General features: G+C 38.2%; 1 long non-coding RNA gene across 1 annotated transcript; it reads left to right on the top strand.

The window, feature by feature from the left end:
- Positions 1-7,219: 7,219 nt before the first annotated feature.
- On the top strand, positions 7,220-8,147 carry LOC120233023. Its single transcript, XR_005528699.1, has 2 exons — positions 7,220-7,675; positions 7,934-8,147. It is a non-coding gene; the product is annotated as an uncharacterized LOC120233023 (long non-coding RNA).
- Positions 8,148-14,124: the final 5,977 nt, after the last annotated feature.

The following is a 14,124-nucleotide window of genomic DNA, read 5'->3' as shown; positions in this document are numbered from 1 at the left end:
TCGGTTCTGAGAATAGGTCAAAAAAGCAAAGATTAACCCTGACTCTCCTACCTGCCATCTGAGTGATACATTAGGCAGGTAATATAGGCTGAATTGTGACCCCCTCAAATTTATTTGTAGAAGCTCTATTTCTTGTACCCTAAATGTGACCATATTTGGAGATAGGCCTTTAAGGAGGTAACTAAGAGTGGGTCCCTAGGATGAGCCCTAATTTTATCAGACTGGTGTTCTCATAAGAAGAGGAAACTTGGACACATGAAGAGATGCCTCTCAAGTGCATCCACAGAGGAAGGGCCATGTGAGAACACAGCAAGAAGACAGCTGTCTACAAGCCAAGAAGAGGAGTCTCAGGAGAAACCAACTCCACCACCATCTTGGCCTTAGGATTCCAGCCTCCAGAACTGTGAGAGAATGCATTTTTGTTCTTTAAACCTCCCTGTTTATGGTTTATGTACTTTGGTTTATGGTTTTTGTACTTTGTTATGGCCGCCCAAGCTGACTAGTACATCAGGAAACCGAAAGATAAGCTCCATAGGGCAGACATTGTTGTCTCTTTTGTTGGCCGCTATATTCTCAGCACTATCCTAGCACACAGTGGGCTCTCACTAAGCATTTACTGAATGGGTGAATGAGTGAATGAACCTCAGCTTCCTGAGTCTCTTTTTCTTCATCTGTGAAGATAAAACGACTCTCCTCCCATAAAACTCCCTGATCAGTACTGAAAAGAACACATAGACATGTATTTCTTTTGTCCACAAAGGACCACCCCCAAAAGTGTTCTTCCTTTTCATCCGCATCCCCATTATCACAATTATTCCAAACCTCAGTTTCATTGTAAAATAAATAGAAAAGAACTGTTTGTCTCAAAGGGGTGGTAGAAAAAATGAATTATCTGTTATTATGTGGAAAGAATGTAAGACTTGTTAGATGACAGACATTTTAGAATCATTATTATTATGACTTTGTGTATTCTGGGGCTGAAAAGGTACATGAGTTCAGGAACTATAGTTGTCAACACACCTCAAAGCAGTGGCAAGAGCTTTGTTGCAATTAGCATCTGAATACACAATTATGGGACACAGGCAATTGGAAATCTCCATAAGATAGGGGTCATTTTCACCAATATTACAGCACTTATTGTGCCCCAGTGTATTTTTGTATAACTCTTGTAATATTGCAAAATTGCCCTCTGTTTTATAGATAATGCTCCTCAGTAATGCTAAGGGGAAAGAATTATAAGATTTGCAAGCTAGCCATTTTTTCCAGCATTCAAAATATAACCAAGAAATTGATGACAATTTAATTGTTTCAAAATCATATTCTTAGATACAGAGTTCATAATTTTAAAGCAATTCATCCATGTTCAATCCCTGAATTACTAGCCCATGAATTTCATGGATTCTGTCATATTTTTGCCTCTTGAAATTATTAAGGTTAATTTGATTTTAGGAAAGTGAGATTTGGAGACAGACATTTTGAGTTTCTTTTCCCTTTCCACCACTTTTGATTTCCAGTGGTGTGAGAATTGCTTTAAACCCCCAGAGCTTCAGTTTCCTTATCTGTAAAAGTCAAAGTGATGATGTCAACCACACACACTTGTAAACATAGATGCTATAGAGTGAGACTACCAAGATGTAAACTCTGGGTTTCCCCTCACTAGCTAAATATTTCTGAGCCTCAGGGTCCTCATTTGACAGTTTGTCATGCACACTGTATAACTTGGCACTGCACAAAACCCCCAGTCAAAGGAGCAAGGAAAAGCAGAATCTTTTGCTTGCTGAGCCAAGTGCCCTGGCACAGCTCTCTGTCTGCCCATAAGAAGGAGTATACTTTTATACCCATTAAGATGCTATCTTCTCCCCACATCACGTGCGCACCATTAGAAGGCACTAATTCATATGCGTTTATGTAGACTAACTGCAGCCATGTACCTGTCTCATTTTGTACCTAACCTACTTTAAGAATTAAATTATAATATATATGTAAAGTACCTGCCAGTGTTAGTGTGCTCCATGTTAGCTGTTGGCTATGATACTAAATTCCTCTTGACCAATCCCTTTCTTTCCGTACTCACTGCTAGGGCCCAGAGTGGTCCAGCTTCTCATCATTTCTTGCCAAAGCCATTTCTGTAAACTTCCAACAGGTCTCTTGCCTCCACTGTAGTCCTAACCCATTCTACTTCATTGTGCAAATGTATGGGTGGTGTGTCATGCCTGCTGGTAATCCTGAAATGGCTTCATCCAGAAGCTTGAGCAGCAGACTCAAGTGATGGATAGTCAGAAGTGCAATGCCAAGACTCCATTTGTCAAGGCTCATGAGGCAAGATGTGCAGAGAGGGCCCTGCACGGCTGAGCTATTCAGGTGAGGTCTTTTCTGCTGGGACTCCCCCAGAAGATCCCAGCAACCACAAGGTGAAAGGAAGCACTGGCTTCTATGGGATGAAGAAGACTCCAATTTCAGTTGCTGTGGCCTTTCTGTGGCTATAGGAGCACAAGTGAAAGGGGGTGGAGTAGAGCACTCAGAGAGGGGAGCCTCTTAAGAGAGGCAAGCCTGTGCTGCTTTGAGAGGCACTGTGAGTGCAGGTATTTTTTTCCCAGATTTTCATTTCATTTCCATCAGATAAATACCAGTAGTGAGACTGCTGGGTCATATGGTAGTTCTACTTTTAATTTTTGAAAGAACTTCCATACTGTTTTCCATAGTGGCTGCACCAATTTACATTCCCACCAACAGTACACAAGCGTTCCCTTTTTTTCCCACTTGTCACCAGCACTTGCTATCTTATCTCTTTGATGATAGCTTTTTAACAAGTGTGAGGCTATATCTCATGGCTTTGGTTTGCATTTCCCTTGTGCTGAGTAGTGTTGAGCAAGTTTCCATGTACCTGTTAGCTGTTTGTATGTCTTCTTTGGAAGACAGGTTCTTCACCCATTTTTTTAATCAGTTTGTTTGTTTTTTTGTTAAATTGTATGAGTTCCTTATATGTTTCCAATATCGATCCCTTACAGATATATGATTTGCAAATATTTTCTACACTTCGTAGGCTGCTGATTATTTCTTTTGCTTTACAGAACATTTTAGTTTGATATAGTCCCATTTATTTATTTTTGTTTCTGGTGTCCTAGCTAAAAATCATTGCCAAGATCAATTTCAAGGAGCTTTTCCCTATGTTTTATTCTAAGAGTTTTATGGTTTCAGGTCTTATGTTTAAGTATTTAATCCATTTTGAGTTGATTTTTACTTGTGACATAGGGTCCAATGTTATTCTTTCTTATGTAGATATGCAGCTTTCCCAATCACCATTTGTTGAAGATACTGTCTTTTTCCCATTGTGTTCACAATAGCCAAGACACAGAAACAACCCAAGTGTCCATCAAGGGTGAATGGATAAAGAAACTATGATTTGTATGATGTGTATGTATATATGAATATATAATGAAATATTATATCATATCATATTATATTATATTATATTATATATATATTCAGTTATAAAAAGGAAGGAAATCTTGCCATTATGGACAACATGGATAGTTAGACCTGTTATGCTAAGTGAAATAGGCCAGACAGAGAAAGAAAATACTATATGATCTCACTTATAATTGGAATCTTAAAAAGTTGAACTTTTAGAACCAAAGAGAAGAATGGCTATTACTAGGGGTGGAGGACAGAGATAGGGGAATGGGGAGAGGTTAGTCAAAGGATTCAAACTTCCACTTGTAAATGAATTAAGTAATGGGGATACGATGTCCAGCATGGTGACCATAGTTAATGATACTGTGTTGTATACTTGAAATTTGCTAAGAGAGTAGATCTTAAGTGCACTCACCACAAATGGTAGTGATTTGACCTAATAGATGTATTAATTGACTTGATTGTGGTAACCATTTCACAATATATATGTATATCAAAGCATCACATCATACACCTTAAGTATAAACAATTTTTACTTGTCAGTTATAACTCAATAAAGCTGGACCTAACCTATCATACAATGAAGACTCCCATCATGACCCAGGACTGGCACCTATGCACCGAAGAGGATTGAGTGAGAATGCCAGAGTCTGAAAATCCAAGACAATCCAGAAGCCTTTCTCTAATATTACAGGGAAAAGGGTGGAGGAGGAAAAGAATTTGACAGCTGCTATCCTATAGGGTAAATTTTTTTACCACCATTACACAAATAGAAGCTGATGTTCAGAGAGTGTGAGTAATTTGACCAAAATCACACAGCTAAAAAAAAAAAAAAAGAGTGCATTCCAGATTTGAATTCAACAACCTGATTCCATTTTCACCTTTCTTTCCATTTCTTTCCAAACTAGATTCTGATCAGTTTAACAGTGGTTTTGATTTCTATTATAAATTAGATCTAAGGTTAAATTGGACCCTAAGTTTGCTTCCAGCGAACTCACCATCCTTTGGTAATAACAGTTGGTGTTTAAAGATAAACAAAGATATGCACTGTCTACCATTCCTATGGCTCCTGTGTTGGTAAAGCTTTCATTTGGTCTTTAACCACTGGTCCAATTGGACTTTCTACTCAAGTCTATTAAATGTATCTGCTTCATCTTCTGACTTCAGAAATATTCAAGAGAACTCTTGAGCTAGAATGTTAGCAAGTTTGACTTCTTTTCTTCGTTTTCTTGGTCACAGTAACTATCACAACAGAATTATGACAGCATTTTCTGACATGAATCTTTTTTATCCCTAAGTATTCAAAATCACTTTCACTTAAGTGGTTGAGGAAAACTCTGAAGAGCTGCCATGGTTTAAATAAAATTTGCTGGAAAAAAATAGCAGAAGAAACCATCTTAATTTAACACACAAAGAGCTATATTTCAGTTCTATCCAATTAGCAGTGTTCAATATTATTAAAGTCTGTTGACAAAAAAGCAACAGATGCTCCATTTTCCTTGATGTTAATTAATGAAGTTTTTTACCTCTAAAAAATTTGGAGAAACCGGATCTTTTATAATCAAATAGCTTTCGCCTACACAAAATCTACGTCTGGAAAAACATGTAAGTATGTCAATATTCAAGGAAGGATAATTACTCTTTGAATGCTCCAGATCTTCATTTCTCTTTCTTAGTGTTTCAACTCAAAACATGCACCAATTTCCATTGAGATAAATAGTAATAATAATTGCATGGTGGAAATTATTAGATATCTCTGGCTGACTCTTTTATGATGGGGATGGCTCATTGGCAATGCTATAAAATTAGAAGAAGATTGTTATAATTTTAACAAGAAACTCCATTAATTTTCAACCTATAGAGAATACTTTCAGTGAATGTTCATTTTCTAACTTTATTGTAGAAAATCTCAAAAATATACAAAAGTAGAATAATACTATGAAGGCCTAATTACCCATCACCCAGCTTCAACAATTATCAACCTTGGACTTTTTTTTTTTTTTTTTAGAGAGAGAGAGAACAGAGAGCACATGTGTGAGTGGGGGAGAGAAGCAGAGAGAAGGAGTGAGAGAATTTTAAGGAGGCTCCATGCTCAGTGCGAAGCCCAATGTGGGGCTTCATCTCATAACTCTGAGATCTTGACTTGAACCCAAATCAAGAGCCAGATGCTTAATTGATTGAGCCACCCAGGTGCCCCTGGACATTCTTCATTTATTAACTCCACTCACTTTCCTGTCCCCATATTATCTCACTTCATATAGAAGTATTTCAGTGTGGATCACTAAAGGTAAGGATTCTTTATTTAAACACAAGCAAAACAGTTCCGTTATATTTTTTTTAATGACTCAAATTTCTTAAGGTCAGTATAGAAATTGTTCTGATGATCTTTTTTTATTGTTTTTTTTTTAATCAGGAGCTAAATAAGGTTTAGATTATTGCATATAGTTATAATAAGCTATACTAACGTCTTCCTGGTTACAAGCACGAGTATCTGTTTCTTGTTCAGGTTACATGAAGACCACACTGGGCTTGGGTAGATTCAATAGCATATGTCTTTCTAGTTCTGGAGCCCTGGCTGCAGGAGCAGCTGCTATCTGGCTGTTCTGTTCTCAGGGCAGAGGGAAGGCGAAGGGACAGAGCCAAACCATGCAAGAACTTCAAAGGCTTCTGCTTGGACTAAATGTATGACACATGTATTCACATTTCAGTGAAGGATCAGAAGACAGTTGACTCAGGGAACTGATTTATTGGGGAGATTTGTAGTCCCCCCAGTAAGGAAGTAATAGACATAACACCAACAATTATGATAGCATCTATAAGAGTTATGCAAATAATATCAACCAAATTCATAAGAATATTTAATTCAGACTAGAGGATGAGGTCAGGAAGGGCTTTCCCAAGCAACTGATATTTGAGATGAATTTTTAGCATGTGCAGGAATTAGATTGTTGAGGAGGAAAGGGCTAGCATTATGTATACCCCACATGTAAAGATTTGGAGGAAAGAAAAGATAACGGCACGCTTAAGGAGCTGGTAGAACTTAACCATGCTATGCTTTCATATTTTCATCCATGAAAGGCAATAAAAACGGTACCTACCAAATTGGAGCACTGTGAAGATTAATTAGCGTGAAAGGCTTCAAATCATGCCTGTCTGCACTAAGTGCTCAACTAATATTGGCTAATGCTACCTTCTTATTTGTCCTATATGCTATTAGAGTGGGAAAGATGTGTATATGATATCTGAGCAAGTCTCTAACCAAAAACATCAGAAGATGATACCATTAAAAAGAAAGCAATCCACACAGCCCTTAGCAGTAAACAGCACCAAACAGGGGCAAGGAGATGTACGGTTTTCAAAAATGGAACATTTTATTTTAACAGCATGGTGTGTGTGTGTGTGTTTGTGTGCGTGTGTGAGGGGGAGAGAGAGAGAGTTCAGATCTGATTCATGGCATGAAAATGACATTTGATGTGCCTCTGATCTCCTCTGCCTAAAGATTGTGAGTTAGCGCAGAGCATACAGCTGGGTCTTTTCCTCCTGATCCGGGAGGGGAAGGAGGGAAGAGGCCAGGGCTATTTGTGCGCAGGCAGCAATTATACTCGGAAACCCAGAGCCTGACAGTCGCTGCTCCTGGGCAATCGACACTGCTTCCTGCCGCCGGCTGCTTAATGCCGCGGAGGTGATGGAACCCGAAGGGAGCGGGCGAACAGGTGGTAATTATGACTGACACAATGACGGCCTGTGCAGACATGTAACCACGGAACAAAACACCGCAGTTAGCTAACAAGAGATCGGTGGAAGGTTTTTTGCTGGCACTGTGTCTCCTGTCTGACACTTCTGAAATTGGAGGGAGGGAGGGGTGGCATTGTAAGCCTGGGTATTCAGAGGTATAATAGGCCAGCTGAGCTGAAGGGAGAATGCTTAACATTTGTTCCTTTAGCTGTGATTCTATCAGCCCCTGTTTTCATGTTGATTGTCCAGAGCACTCTTTGCGGGCAATTTTCCCTTTTGAAAATGTGTCCTCTGGATGCTTTCTTTGATACGGTACAGCTCTCTCACACAGCGTCCTGAGCAGTTTTCAGATTGTTCGTGGATTTCTTGATATTGCAGTTCATAATATATACAAAGAAGGTTTTTATAATATAGGTCATGTTTTCTCCCTCTGCCTTGAAGGTTCCATGGAGATATGCCTTTCAGAAGATAAGGAAAAGAAATAGCGGGGAATGTTCCTAACTGGCTCTTCTGTAGTTCCTATAAGGTTAGCGGACATCGCCTTGGGGCGAACTAACACCCCAGTCTGAAAAAATAATGGTAATGAGTTCTATAATATCTAAAGAGTGCGTTTGAGGGTGATTTTACCAGATTCCTTCCCCATACTAGGTTTCCTTCACAAAATGCTTGGTCATCGCAACCTCTGTGCGAGCTTATAGGGTTCAGCCAATTCTAAGCATTTGTTTGTTGGTCTTGAAGTTGACTGAATCCCTGATTATATTACAGAATCTTCTTGCAATTACAGAATCTTCTTGCAACACATCCACGTGCTGGTGGCTGAGGAAAATGATTTTGTTTCTTCTTTGAAGACCTAGATTTACTCCCATCTATGTGACAACATGAGATCATACAGATGTCTGGAGAGAGAATGAATGGTGTGGGAATAATTTATTAATCCCTCTACCTCCTTTTTGACCTGCTCCAAGAATAATCCATTAAAAATCTACCTGAAAGAATTAGCATGCTTTTCTTGTCCCAATAACTGCAAAAGTTACAATGTATCTCATTATAAAATTGGTATAATTTATATAATATTATAAACATAATACTTTCTTGCAACTCAATCTGGAACTTTCTATTCTGTGGGTGTATAACATTATAGCAAATTAAAAAAAAAGACATATGTTGGCAGTTCTTTGTGGGACAGTGGTGGTAAAGGAGGTCATGCTGATCCATGAGGACTGGCAAGGAGTTTGTAAACCCATCCAAATTCAATCTCAATTTCTTACTTTGAGCTGTAAGTACCACAATGTTTGGTTTCTGCAAAACATCTCTTGAATTAGTTTCTTTCTTTAGGTTCCTATGGGGCAATGCTTTCCTGAGTCTCCTCTGCCCTCATTAGCCCTGTTCTTGGATGGATAAATGCCTTTATTTGAACCCGTGGTCACCAAATTTCAGGAATTTGTGATATGGATTTACTGAAGTTTTTTAGATCCAGGCATTCAAAAATAGAAGTTTGCAAGAATGTACAGCTGATCTTTAACAACACAGTTTAGGAGTGCTGACCCCTCACAGCCTAAAATACATGTATATCTTTTGACTCCACAAAAACCTAACTACAGATAGCCTACAGTTGCCCAGAAGCCTTACTGATAACATAACCAGTCACACATGTTTTGTATGTTACATGTATTATATGCTGTATTCTTATAATAAACTAGAGAAAATAAAATGTTATTAAGAAAATCATAAGGAAGAGAAAATACCTGTAGAGCACTAGACTGTATTTCTTAAAAACAATCCACATTTAAGTGGACTCCTGCAGTTCAAACCTGTGTTGTTCAAGGGTCAACTGTATTTCAGAATTAAGGTTCTCAGCAGTGCAACTCCAAGGTCACACTTATGACCTCTATAGCAAGAATAACAAATAAATGGTTTATTTAGGTAGATCTACTTACACTATTAATGTTAAAGGATAAATTGAGGACAATTGAGATCAGTGAGAGACCCAAATTTTCATTCTGTTTTGTTTCACGATTGTGTAGTACATGAAAAGTGGGCCAGGGGAAACACTGTAAGCAAAACATCGGAAAGTAACTGTAATTCCTAGCTTCAAATAGACATTTCCTACCCATAAAACTAGTGAGAATGGAGTGAACTGAAATACTTAAGGGCTTAAGCACAGTTCCTATTGAGCCAACGGTCCCTGCTCTGTCTGCAAGTGCCAGAGCTGCACCTGAGTGCTCCCCCCCCCCACCCAGCCTCAGGCCATAAGAACCCATGGGCGCACCATGATGTCAAAGATCCTGTGTCCCCGCAAAAAAGTGGCTGGCAAGTTCTAAGAAATAGAACTTTAAAGTATGTAAGTCAGGAGGCGCCTGGGTGGCTCAGTCTGTTAAGCATCCGACTTTGGCTCAGGTCGTGATCTCATGGTCCGTGGGGTCGAGCCCCACGTCGGGCTCTGTGCTTACAGCTCAGAGCCTGGAGCCTGTCTTCGGATTCCATGTCCCCCCCTCTCTCTGACCCTCCCCTGCTCATGCTGTCTCTATCTCTCTCTCAGAAATAAATAAAACATTTAAAAAAACAAAATAAAATATGTAAGTCAGGGCTAGAAAATTTTCTCAGACATCGAGAGAACGTCTCTTTCAAATCAGAGAATCAAATATAAAGGATGACACAGAGGAAGTTCCCTTTAAGACAGAAAAGTTAGAGGAAAAGTCCTGTTCTTAATCATCCTGTTTTGACAACTCCCACACACACCTCTTTCCCCCCAAAATTTGGAAAATTATCTAGATCCTCTGTGGAAAGGAGCCATTGACTCTATTTTCTTGTTACTAATGAAATTTGCTTTGAGTTTCCTTTAAAAGTGAGGTAACGGTATTCAGTAAGGAAGAACATCCCCGTAGTTCCAGCTGAAGCAGCACTTGCACTACCATTAAACAAGGCAAGTCAGGCAAGATTGTACCATGGAAAGAACAGGTCTTCCACTTAGTCACTTCATCTGAGACTTAGTATCTGCTCTTGATTCAGTACAACTGAAATTGGCGAACCAACTTGATGTTTCCACATTTCTACTACACCTTTGGCAAAATAGCAGTAAGATCTGTTCATGGGACTACATGAAGTAAATAAAACATCTTTCTGAAAGTGCCTCAGAGTCATAGATGTCTTAGTAGTATTAGTATTATTTTCTTTTTTCTTTGCCAAGTGACTTAGTCAATTCAGCACCATCAACTGGGTACCCTATAACAATAAATATCTATTTATCACAGTTCTGGAGGCTAGGTATCTGTGATCATGGCACCAACATGGTCGAGTTCTGGGGAAAGGCATTCCTGTGGCTGCAGAGGGCCAACTTCTCACTGTATCCTTACATGGTGGAAGAGCGGGAGGGAACTCTCTACACCCTCTTTTATAAGGACACTAATCCCATTCATGAGGTTCCACCCCTCATGATCTAAGTAGCTCCCAAAGTCCCCTCCTCTTAATACCATCATCTTTGGGGGTTAGAATTTCAACACATATATTTAAAGGGGGTACACTCAGACCATAGCTCCAAAGAAACATATGTAGACAGATCCTAAATATATAGGTCGATCTTTCCTTCAGTTGCTCTTCCATCTGCCCCAATAATTCTTGATCTGGCTGCACATTAGAATCACTTGGGGGAGATTTTTAAAAATAGTGGTGCCTACATTTGACACCAGACCGACTAAGTGAGATTTTTCTGGGAATGGGCCTGAGCCATCAGTATATTGTTAAAGTTCCTCCAAGTGATTCTGATGTGCAACCAGTATTGAGAATCTCTACTGATCTCTTCAAGCTGTTCCTTAGCAATGTAATTAATTAGAATATTCACTCTTCACTTTCCAATAGAGTAGCCAGTAGTTGCATGTGGCTACTGAACACTTGAAATGTGGCCAGTCTGAAATCAAAATGTGTTGTAAACATAAAAGACACCACACGTTTTGAAGACTTAATATGAAAATAAGAATATAAAATATATAATCATTTTTATGCTGACTTTATGTTGAATACTATTTTGGCTCTTTGAAGTTAAATAAAAACTCTTTCTACAAATAATTTCACCTTTTCCTTTTACTTTTTTGTGAAAGTACTGGAACATTTAAAATTACCTACGTTTCTCACATTATATACCTGTTAGAGAGCACTGCTCTAGATCAGTTTTTTTTTTTTTTTTTTTTTTTGAAGAGGATCCCTAGACCAGAAGTGTCAACATCACTTGGTAGTTTATTAGAAATGCAAATTCTCTGGCCCCACAACAGACCTACTGCATCTGAGACTCTGGTGAGGCCCAGCAGTCTGCTTCACCAAGCCTTTCAGGTGATTTTGATACATGTTACATTGGAGAACCACTGTGTCAGATGATGGTGAAATCATACATTCCTTTGGAACAGAATTTTCCTCGTTCTCTTCTCAGTGGTCTACAATTTGGGGAAAAATGCCAAGTGGAGCTCTTGGGAAACTTTCTATGTGAACTTAAAGACAAGAGTTCATTAAACCTAAGAGCAGCATCTTTTTTACAGATACTAGGAAATTTTATTTTACTAATTGATTTATTTATCAAATTAGAAAAGAAAAGAGGTAAAATTGTATTTTAAATAAAATATTAGACTCTTGACATTCTCGGATCTCTTCATACTTTTTAGAACACCTACCTAAAATGTGTTGAGAACCTGTTAAGTACCAAAAAGTTTAAGATAGAAGACCACTTAAAACACATACCATGAAATCTGTTATGGTGCTAGACATAATCGTCAAAAAAGTGTGGACGATTCCTGTTCTGGAGTGAAGCCACCAGTTTCTGACATATTTTCTTGCTCCTTGATCTGTATATTTTTGCTCATAAGCTCTCTCTGGTTTGTCCGGAGTGTGTTCAATCTCATCTCTCAGCCTCTTTGTCAGCTGTCCTTCGAAAAGAAGAAGAAAAGAATTCAAGGCCAAGCAACTCCCTCCCCACCAGTAGTTTAACTTAATTTGTCTGAAAAGAGATTTGAATTCTCAAAAATAAGCCTCAATTGGAAGCTAGCAAATTAAACATTGACATTCAGTGAAAGCTAAGAGCTGCGTCCTTCTAAACAGAAAGAACAGGTGTTCCGAGCATCGCTGGAAACTCTCAGGGGTCATAGGCAGTCAGTGGACAGTAAGGACCAGGCACTCTGCCCAGCCCACTGGAGGTGAGGCTCCTTTCCCCGAGGTATGCCAGTGGGAATGCAAGCAGCTGGACCCAACTGCTCATGGAGGTGGAGGACATGACAGACCCAAAGGGAAATTTCTCAAGTAAAGGAAGAAAAGAAATAAAACTCACTCATCCATGATTTTGTCTAGATCATATTTCCTGGAATATTTCATGAAGCAAATTAATAATATGAGAACAATAAATACATAGATGTGGTTTTATAAGATAAGGAAGGCATAAAAGTGGCAAAAACAGACCTAATGGGAGACTAGCACCATGCTAATGGTGAGGAGATCATGGTCCAATACCTACCTGTCAAATCCATGGGAGCTGTGATCACACAAAATAAGAGCAGGTTGTGAAAATTCAACTACATAAAACAAAAACCTCACGTTTCACCTTAGTGAAATGAAAATGCAAACACCATTAACATTACTTTGGTTCTTTTAGATTCTTCTAGAATATTAGCCAAGCAGTATAGAGTAAAAATTAAAAATCAGGCTCTGGAACTGGCTGTGAGACTCCATTCTGCCATTTGCAAGCTTTAGGATCTTTAAGAAGCTAACTTCTCTAACAGTTTCCTCTCTTGTAAAATGCCATGCATCTCAAGAAGCTGCTGATAGAATTAAACAAGTATGTCTTTTAAATGTTTAATCTAGTACCCATCATGAAAGAAGCACTCAATAAATGGTAGATATTACTTTAAAACCTATTGCCAACATCAGTAAAATCCCCCATTGTCATTTCCAAAATGCACAAGCTCACACTATCAGAGAGATAATCAATATTCTTTTTAATGTCTACTGCAAGCAAGGAACTATGTTGATGTTATTTTACCTTTACAACATACCTAAAGGTAGGTATTATTATCCACCTTTTACTGGTGGGAAAAGAAGGCTCAAGAATGTTAAACAGCCCAAGATCAGACAGGTTAAAAAAAAGAGAGCCAGAATTAATACCCAAATCTAGTTGGCTCTCAAAATCCCATTTTTTCACTGTACCATGCAATCTACTTGGAATTTTTATCATTGAGGAAAAAAAAATATATATATATATATATATATATATATATATATATATATATATATATCCTACTATAGCTTTTTGCAGGGAAGGAATATTTTTTTTATTTTTATAGAGAGAAAATTAAATTTCAACCAGAATGAACAGAAGTGCATCCCATGTGACGATTGGTAAATTTTTTTCAATTTTTATTTGGGCAATCTGACACATACGGCCCTTGAACTCTGGGCTAATATTGGGTTTCATCCAATGGCAACAGGAAACCAGTTCTCAAGAGATCTGGTATATCAGAACAGATGCCCAGTTGCATATATGTTTAATTTTAACAAATAGTTTTTCATAACTATAGGATTTTCTATATTTATTAAAAAAATCTGGCACATGAGAAAATATCAAATTGTGCTATTCCACCTCCATATGTGCCAGTTATCTATAAATATAGAAATGCAATAATTATCGCTAAAACTGTTACTTGTTAAATTTTTGAAAACAGATAAATTATGAATATGAATTTGAAAAATAGTTTAAGGAGTTAAGAAATGGGTAAGGATCTGGAATCACTGATTTTTAAATCAGAAAGGACCCGGAAAGCCACTTAGTCCAATACCCAGAGGAGGTGTTCGAATGTACTGCACCAAGTGGTTTTCAAGCCTCTGCTTAACCACTTGCAGTGACAGGAAGCTTACTACCTGTAAAGGCTCTCATTTGCTGTTGGATCACCTGATTTGTTGAAAATCCCTTCATTATGTTCGTGCAAAATCTATTAATACTAA

This window comes from Hyaena hyaena, unplaced genomic scaffold (assembly GCF_003009895.1).
Source record: "Hyaena hyaena isolate Hyena2069 unplaced genomic scaffold, ASM300989v1 scaffold_81, whole genome shotgun sequence".
In the NCBI taxonomy this organism is placed as follows: domain Eukaryota; kingdom Metazoa; phylum Chordata; class Mammalia; order Carnivora; family Hyaenidae; genus Hyaena; species Hyaena hyaena.
Note: the sequence above shows the minus strand (reverse complement) of the source record. Positions and strands in the feature narration are given on the sequence as shown.